This window comes from Epargyreus clarus, unplaced genomic scaffold (assembly GCF_041222505.1).
Source record: "Epargyreus clarus isolate Ecla_fem2 unplaced genomic scaffold, WU_Ecla_fem_2.2 ptg000018l, whole genome shotgun sequence".
NCBI classification, from domain to species: Eukaryota; Metazoa; Arthropoda; class Insecta; order Lepidoptera; family Hesperiidae; genus Epargyreus; species Epargyreus clarus.
The window spans coordinates 5,989,654-5,999,367 of NW_027332226.1; the positions used below are offsets into that span (position 1 = coordinate 5,989,654).

At 34.5% G+C, this 9,714-nt stretch overlaps 3 long non-coding RNA genes across 3 annotated transcripts; all 3 read left to right on the forward strand.

Moving 5' to 3' along the window:
* Positions 1-1,059: 1,059 nt before the first annotated feature.
* LOC140749790 (uncharacterized) lies at positions 1,060-2,317 on the forward strand. Its single transcript, XR_012103124.1, has 2 exons — positions 1,060-1,947; positions 2,095-2,317. It is a non-coding gene; the product is annotated as an uncharacterized LOC140749790 (long non-coding RNA).
* Positions 2,318-3,413: 1,096 nt separating this feature from the next.
* On the forward strand, positions 3,414-5,219 carry LOC140749503 (uncharacterized). The gene is made up of 3 exons (XR_012103105.1): positions 3,414-3,513; positions 4,251-4,429; positions 5,003-5,219. It is a non-coding gene; the product is annotated as an uncharacterized LOC140749503 (long non-coding RNA).
* Positions 5,220-6,142: 923 nt separating this feature from the next.
* LOC140749582 (uncharacterized) lies at positions 6,143-8,379 on the forward strand. The gene is made up of 3 exons (XR_012103108.1): positions 6,143-6,267; positions 7,140-7,297; positions 8,230-8,379. It is a non-coding gene; the product is annotated as an uncharacterized LOC140749582 (long non-coding RNA).
* Positions 8,380-9,714: the final 1,335 nt, after the last annotated feature.

Sequence of the window (9,714 nt, forward strand, 5' to 3'; positions counted from 1 at the left end):
GCGTGTGGGGAAGATGCACTGACCTGTATTTGTTGGGTGGGAAGAAGTATACTTTAATGTAAAAATGACAAAGTACGACGTTGACTTTTCATATTACTGATTGAGGAACGGGACTCTTTGGGAAACTAAATATAAAATAAATGATATATGATAAATGGATGAACCCAAAATCTTCTTTGTTACTCTTTCCTGTATCTCCTAAGCAAAAACAAAAGTGCACACTTCTTTTTACGATCCATGTCACGATCTAATTTTCAAAATACGTTCCGTACGGTTGACGGTTGTCGGAAGAATGGTCACCCTGGGAGACGCTATGCCGCACGATATCGCATCGCAGCAATTCGTGTCGCAATTTTCTGCGTTGCGAATTCGCGTCGCGTCGCATCGCAGTTTTGTGTACGAGCCCTATGCCCTGCTTTGTTAAGCCTAAGGGACGTAACACACGAGCGATTGTCCGTCGACTGCCGGAAGTCGCTGCCGCGGTCTGTCTTTCGTATTTCTTTCAAAGGTTCTAAGAGAGTAGTATGAAAAAGTACTTAATTTTTTTTTATTAATTACGTACTCATAAAATAGGTGTTCAATTAGTTTTTTCTTTAATTATGGAATATAATGAAAAAATACTTTATCCTCCAAGGAAAAAGCAGGAAGGCACAGTATACGAGTAAGAGAGAGTATTTACAGCTCAGGTTTATGAATGATGGGATTGTTTAAAAATATAAGCCATTGTTCGCTTCAAGAAAACGTTTCCATTGGCACATTTGTATTGAGTAATGGCGTGCACATTGGCACATTTGTATTGAGTTAAATAAAAAAGTACTTTTTTAATATAGGAGTAGCAGACGAGCATTCAGTCCACCTGATGGTAAATGGCTGTTGTCGCCCATGGACATCTGTAATCAACCACAAAAATTATTAGATTCCTTCCTTTTCTTTTTTTTTGTTTACGAGGGGGAAACATTCAAAAGGTGCCCGATGCCGATGCCCGATGCCCGATGCCGACACAGGGTTATGTGGGATTCTTACCGCACTAAAACCCTCCCGGTGCCGGTTCTCGGCGCTACGTAGAGGACTCCGGGATCTCCAAAGGAACGTAACCGGAGTCCTCTTAGCGCATTGCCCCGTCGGGCTCTGCCCAGGTGAGCTTGATGCTCGCCGCACCGTCTGGTGCGTACGACGGTATGCGACCACACATACCGCCGTCCTTCCCAGAGCCGTTCGCCGGGCGGTTCAAGCTCCCACTCTTGCCACCCACGACCCCAGAAGCCCCCTTTTAGTCGCCTCATACGACAGGCAGGGGATACCGTAGCCCTATTCTTGTCCCGGAACTACAGGGCTAATTAGATTCCTACCTAAGGTCGCCTATAGATGTACCGTTATCCCTGAGCACTAAGCTAAGCCAGTCAGATGCACTGCATGCCCATTTGCCACTTCTACAAAATAAAAAGTTATCTAGACTCAATTCTTTAGACTGTGTGTAAATATGGCATTTCTCTTTCCCATTTTTTTCAACACACTTATATTCCCTTTTAAGTAATACACTGATAGTCTTTATTATACATATTAAAAATGTACTTTGATTAAAAAGTGAACTTAGCAATAAGTTGGACTGTTATAAGTGCTGGTATGATGACAGATCTGACATCTGATTATGTAACCCTTTGATAGACTTTAGAAAATAGAAAATGCTGAAATGAGGACAGACATCTGATTATGTGGCTTCATAGACTTAGAATTGCTACGCTATATATTTATGAGCCCATTGCAGTGTGAACGGGTTGTAAGTGACAATGGAAACGTATTCTTAACCATATCAATACCTTCACTCAAGTAGACTTCATCTGTTTTGGGAGCAAGTGTCCTCAGTGGATTTTGCATAACAATACATTGCTTTTGTACGTGGGATTGACTCATTTGGAGTTTATTGTTGAACACAATGGCTCTTGGATAGTTAGTGAGATTTATTAATAAAATATAACATATTTGGCTAGTAAATTCATATTGTCAAATAACAATTTCAAATTTAACTGGTCGAGTAAAGTATCTGTAGATAAATGCAAAAATCCTTAATCTGCAGTCCTTACTATTTTTTTCCAGTTTACTAGTGGCGTGTATTATGATTTACGGGACATATTGGACAGTTAATTACATGCACGAAGAAGTGACAACTACAACTACGACTACAACTACAACTACAAAAATAACTACTACTACCAGAACTACAACGACAACAACAACAGAGGAGCCGGCTCAGATGGTCACATTAGACCACCCGGAATATGATCATGATATTGACTAATCTGCAAATAAATCAGCTAACTTTTTGTTATAAGCTGTTTATTTTTTTAATTAATTTGCCTATTTAGTTCACACATGTCACAAATCTCGTAACGGATTCCATGATTTACTGGTAGAGACTATTCACTACTAAACAAACATACATACAATGGGCATGATGACCAATTTTGAAAACCCCTTCTATAACGTAAAATCGTATTATTTCGGCGACGAGTTCAGTATTAACCAAAATAATAGCATTTTAAAGCCATTTTGAACTCAACAATTCAATTCAACAACAACAATTCTGTCAGCCATTTAATGGTTGTCGTGGTGTAATTTATGCGGAACAATGCCGACATGCGCAGTGAAGACACGAAATCGAAGAAAAAGTGCGGAGAAATATCGTTTCATTCGTAAATGATCTAAAAACTACATTTTTTAATATTTTTCAAACACGAAAAAAGATGACAGTGACAGTTTCAATTGTCAAAACTGGTTAAATTTTCTTGTTAGGAATGAGTAATCTTTACTAATGTATGTGTTTTTTAAAACTTGATTATTTTTGAGAATCCTTTCAATATATTGTTTTTACTTAAATCATTTATTCCTTGATTTTTTAAAACCATCATCATACCTGCGTCATTATTGATGATATACAAAAAATATTTTATTTTCAATAAATCTACACCTATAACTTTATGCAATTAATATACAAATAGCGGATTTTTGTAATTTCTAAGCGAGTAATATAAAAAGATTTTTATTTCTTTTGTTATATCTCCAACTTTTTTCTTAGAAAAATTGAGTACAATGTTTCTAAGAAAAAAGTTGACAAGGACCCCCTCTCAATATAAGTTTTTTCCAAATTACTATTTGGAAATAACTTATATTGACATGGGGTTATTACTATTTGGAAATAACTTATATTGAGATGGGGTCCTTATCGATAATTGTTGAGCTTAAGTTGTTTCCTATTTATCTAAAAGTGTAGCGTCAGATTCGCGCCCCTTGTGTCGCAAAGCAGAAACACTGTTTTTGTGTTGTTTTGAACACAAGTATAATTTGAAACTGTTCATGTGTGTTTATAAATTCATAGGTCGTAAAAAGGAAAAAACAAAATATTGTTATCATAATTAAACGGTTGAAACAGGATGGGAACTTTGCCATTTCGTTTCATGAATTAAGTAAAGGAGGTCGATTTCATTAAATATAATAGAAAATGGTTCTAGCAGGACTGTGAGTACTATGAAGTTATTATCTTGAAGACATTGATTAAGCTAACAATTATCTATATTTATAATAAATACCTCGTCGGCAATTAGCTTTTTGAGCAAAATAATCTCATGTTTATTTATTTATCGTCTAGGTATGTTGAATTGTAGAACAATTACCTACCATCACTAGATTTTTTTTAAGAATAGTAAATGTGAGGTTTTTATTTCGCAGAAGTATGTAGGTAGGTGTAAGTTCTCGCCAAGTATGTTTTTTAAGCCTTTGAGGACTAATTTGGAACGGCATTGAATGGAATGGAATATTTTGACTGGAGCTTATGTTCTCCTGCGCATACCGCATAATATCGCTAATTAACGATTAGTTGGGCGAAGTAATTACTTGGGCTGGCCGAGACTTAAGTCTTGAAATAAACTGTAAGAGACTATTTTACGAAAATTTTAATCGAAATGTAGCACAACTTGATCGCAAAATTTAAAAGCTATGACGGTGTGTTGTTGCTATAGAAGGGTGCAGTGTAACCACTTTACAACCACGTGAGGAATCTTTGGGAAATTGGAACAGTAGTTTAATAGATATTGCGAAAATCATATACATTTAAATAACATTAGTATCGTTTATTATCCATTCTTAACAGTGATAAGATACCTAATGTGTTGATAAAAAATATTTTTATATTTTGATTTTCGGACGATAAAATAACTTCAGACGTCACTCGCCTCACGTTTTTTTTATTTTTACAGAGCTCTAATGATTGGTGCTTTAATGGTGACTGTGTTTTTGGGTGGAAGATATCTTCTGGAGCTGGATCGTCAAAATAATGCCGTGCCAATAACTAACTTAACCGGCTTAGGTTAAACTTCAAATCTTACTTATAATAATTCTATTTATTTATGTCGTACGAGCTACTATCGTTTTGTAAGTACGAGTATGTAAGTAAACTCGGTACACTGGTTACTTAACTTTGGATTGTATAATAAATTTAAATGTGATTGTTGAACATTATTTATATTATTTACTAGCTGACCCGGCAAACTTCGTACCGCTTCAGAATCTATTTATGAAATATATTTCATATTTACTAACTTTTAAACCCTGGACTTTCACAAATAATTTAAAATCAAAAATAGCCACATCGGTCCAGGGATTCTCGAGTTTTAGCGAGACTAACGAACAGGAATTGATTTTTTATACATATATAGATAAGTTGAAAAGGGATTTAAAAGAGTTTGATTACGTGTCAAATGGTTTTCAACAATAAATTTCATTTGACAAACAAAATTAGTTTTCAACAAATGTTCCACAACTGGTCGAGATACGTAGGTAAGACGTCAGTCAGATATTTAGATGACTTTATCAGGACATAATGCCAGATAAGTCATAAGACCCAAGATTTAACATTTGAGAAAATCAGAGTACCTAATGTAGACCATGGCGTTATCGTTTAAACAATTTGTTCTAACGACTATTGTATGCAGACTATCTTTCATTTCAGGTAACAATTTCCTTGGAAGATATTTAATGAAACGATTTTTTGGATATACTATACCACCGGGATAATAACAAACATTTCATTAACAATTGTCATTAGACTCAATGTTTCTGGAAGATTGTGTTTTTTTTTAATAAATACAATGCCATCATTTACATTTTTTGTCTTATCGTTTTATCCGATAAATTCATTTAAGATGTAATTATTCCTTGTCTCATTATTAAATTATATTTCAAAATAACTGCTCATTTTTTTTAAACATTGTTACGTATATAAAATAGAAATTATTTTTTACTACATGTACAGTGTAGGTACATGGTACACAGTTAATAATTGCCATAATTTCCACATTTAGTGTGCGCTTGCGCATAATGTGATACCGAAGGATTTCCCCTCAAGTAGTGCGTCGGCGTTCATTGTGCTGGTTTTCGCTTTTAGCTGGCAGGGCTAGGTGGATACACCCTAAGACACACTTCGATATATTATGAGACTGCCATACTTTTTCTCCTTTTAAAGTAGGAAAAGCGTTCAGTGTTATTTTTTGACATCATTGTATTGTATTGGAATTGAATCACGAAGACCTTAGGACCTTTGTAATTTTGCTACATATATAAATCAAAAAAATCGCTACTGTGAATCGCAGAGTTTGTGTGAACTGATAAACAATATGAAAAGCATTCATCATCATCAACCCATTACTGTCCCACTGCTGGGCACGGGTCTCCCCTCAGAACGAGAAGGATTAGGCCATAGTCTACCGCGCTGGCCAAGTGCGTCTTGGTAGACTTCACATACCTTTGAGATTGATTTTTTTATAAATCTCTCAGGTATGCAGGTTTCCTCACGATGTTTTCCTTCACCGTTTAAGCAAGTGATAATTAATTTCTAATACGCACATAAATTTGAAAATCAGAGGTTCGTGCCTGGGATTTGAACCTCGGACCCCTCGATCGGGAGGCCGCGTTTCTTAACCACTAGGCTATCACTGCTATGATGTATGATGAAACAACTGTATGATGAAAAGCATTGCTTTATAATAATTGTAAACAAGTACTCCATTGTACGTACCTGCCATTCTTCGTTGAATTCGTAACGTAACTTTAGTAAAACAATAGTGTTTGATTCTTAAAATCATGTAATCATCTTCCTCATTTTTGGTACGGCTGTCACACTTGCAGGTTTAAAGCTCTGAATTTCATTATTTGTAGCATCAATTCGATGCACAAAGGAAATTTTAATTTGGAAAGGAATATCATGGCTGCTGGATTGTAAGTTTTTATCAATTTTATGCGAATTAAAAAGATCCTGCAATATTTATTTATGACTTCTCAGATTATTCGGTTTGTGATTAAGAAGTATAGCCTACTTATAGGCGCATAAACAGCAAATGTAGAGTATTCTAAATTTTAATGTAAGTATAGTAAATATAAGGTACAGACTAAATTATGTACTGCATTTTTTGTCAGTTTACGTTTATTCAAGGGTTTAAATGGTGTGGATTTAATACGCAGGGGTCCGGGTTCGAGTTCCGGTTAGCAAGATATTTATATTTAAGATTAGTTATTTTTCGTTAGTTCGTGTGGTTGTTTATGTATTCGTCTATATGGGTCACTATGCTAAACATGATATATTCCCTATATATCATCGTAGGCGAATGAACAAAATGTTTTGTATTTTATTTTACTGTCATCATAAATTAGTAAAGATACTTCGCCGCCTTGAAATTAAATGAAGCCACAAATGGCTTATTTTAGTAAGTTCTTTTTTTGAATTCTTGACAAATAAAAACAGTTTTAGAGAAAATTTATGAATAAATAACTAATACTGCGTAATTTATGTAATAAATAAATAATTATTTTAAATATTTTAGGGACATTTTAGCACGGGGACGTGGCAAAACTTTTTTACGCAACTATTTCAATTCTCAAAACTGGGTACATTTTCTTGTTAGGAGTGAGTAATCTTTACTAATCTATGGCTAAATATGATATATTCCTTATATATCATCGGTAGGCGAATGAACTAAATGTTTTGTATTTTATTTTACTGTCATATTGAACAATAATCTATTTAGATATTTAGTAATATCACAAGTATTATATCCGCTATATTATATTCAACATTATCACAAATCTTTCAGTGTTCTGTTGCTTGGTGCACTTGCTTTTTCCGTGTTTTGGACGACAAAGTTCGTGAATGAAGTATACGTCTCGAACAGATATTTGAAACTAAACGAGTCCGCTAATTCAACGCCAGTTGTATATCCTGGAGAGTTTGTTGAGTATTCTGAGGTGAAAGGTATGGAGCAGCGTATCTTTGGTCTATTTATACTTAAGTTTCTCTAATGTATGTTTTACTTAAGAATTTACTGGGCAGTCGCCTAATTGTAGGTAGTCAATGTGGCTTCTGGGCATAAATAATCAACTCCAAATGAAATAGGCACTTACCATCAGGTGGGCTGAATGTATTTGTTTAGTTGTTTCATCATCAAGTTGTTAAGTAACGGAATAAAAAAATACTTTTAAGAATTTTGAAGATATTAGATATATTTTGGTAGAGTATAACTAAATATATGTAACCAACTGTATATATAATGATGGTGGTATAGTCGATAAGCTTGTTGTGGTGTTCGATTAGTGTCGTGACCTGCCATATAACGTAAGGTATTATAACCTAGGCTACGGTACTTTAGTCTTTTGTGTGCCCTTATGGGTTAAGATACCTGCCATGTTGTCTTATCAAACCCTTACACCCAGGATACAACTTTTAACACTGTTGTTATACGACAGTAAGGGGTGTGAGGTACCAGGCGTGGCAACGAGCATGTTTGCTCTTTAAGAATTTGGTGATGAATATCATAAGTTTTAAAGGTCCAGCGGACTAAGGCGAACCCCGGTCCTGGGAGGGCCTCCCTACAAAGTTGCTATTAGCTACAAAAGGTCGTCATCAAAAAAACAGGTCGCTGGACTCTTCACGATCACTGAAATACTTATTTAATACGTAATTTTGTATAATCAAATCAACTTTTTAGACTGGGGGCCTCCATTCAGCTTTCCGCCGCGGGCCTCCGACCTTAGTCCACCACTGCTTTAAAGACCAATTTACATCAGTTGTACTGCATCTTAGCTTAAAATCCAAGTACATAAGTAGCTACTACTTAAGTCATGGTAATTGTTCATTAAAAGTTGACAAGTTTTCAATTACTTTATTTTGCTATTTTTATTTTGCAGGCTCTTACTAACGAGTGTACTGGTATTCGGCTTATATTTAGTGACACAGAAAATACAAATTAAATTTAAATTCCACGATGGAGACGATATGACAGAAGATCACTATTTAACAGGCGAATTACTAATAAATGATACGGATTTATTTTAATCTTATACATGTGTTTTTGTAAATAAAATGAGTTAACAAAAAATGGCAGTCAACAATTTTTATTCTCCTCAATTAATCTTTCAGTTAAATATGTTTATATCATTTGCTAGCTTTGCTGTCCATATTTATTTATTTATTTAATAAGGTTTGCCAACAATTGTTACACGAAATGTATTATAAATAAATAGAAAAAAAGGTCTTAGGCTACGTGCACAACCTATAACAGGCAAACAGCATGCACAACAATTTTAGCTACATAAAAGCGCAGCTTTATAAGGGCTCGCGTATCGTGAATGGTATATTCAGTTTAAGATCCTATATCAAAGATGATGTGGTCACTTATGAATTAACAATAAATTATTAAATCTACCTTTCGTCAGAAGACCTATGAAGAGCAAAGCTACCTTTGATCCAGAACCAGAACCACTTTAAATGCTTGTGGTGGATAACTTATATTAGATCCATTTTTTGGGATTGTAATTTTTTTTTTGCGATTTATCCTTGGTATCTTTTTACTCTTGAATTTAAACTCCGCCATATTTATAAAATTATTGCGTCTGATTTGCAAAAAATATTTTTTAAGTATATATAGGTATAAGCTATTGTGGATGTATGAAACGCAGTACATTATAATCTAATCTGAGGTCTGTTACTAATCAACAAGATGGTGAATGACCTTTATGACCTTTTGGTGTCTACGGATTCCTCTCGTTCAGACCATTCCAACGATACCTCATTTGTTTCTTTCCGAATAATAGTTTGTTAAATAATTCAATTCCTAGTTTTCGCATTTTCCACTTTTAGTTTTTCACCTATTTCTTCATGTCGATTTGGGTCATTTATCAGTGAATGTTGAATTCACCACGACTTCTTTAATTTACTAAAGCCCCGAGGGATACATTCCGTAAAGCTGCGAATGAGCTACTAATTAATTCTATTAAATAACATTTTTATCAATTGTTAAATTAACTATTAAATTTATGAATGAAATTAACGAATTATGTGTGTGGCCTGCTCAATTAGACAGTCCGAATGCTAAAGACTTGCTCATCAAGCAGAAAAAAATTCTACGTATTTTATACAGAATAAAGCCCAGAGATTCCTGCAAACCCTACTATATTCAAGAAAAAATCCTCACTCTCCCGTCAGTGTACATACTGGAATTAGCCATGTTCGTAAGACAAAATAAAGATCTATTTGAACATGTGAAGAGTAGTAGGCGAAATAATAACCTAGAAATCCCACCATCCCGGCTAGAAATGTTCAAAAACAGCCCTTTTTATAAATGTTTACAAATATATAACAAAATACCAAATGACGTAAAAATGGAAAAATCC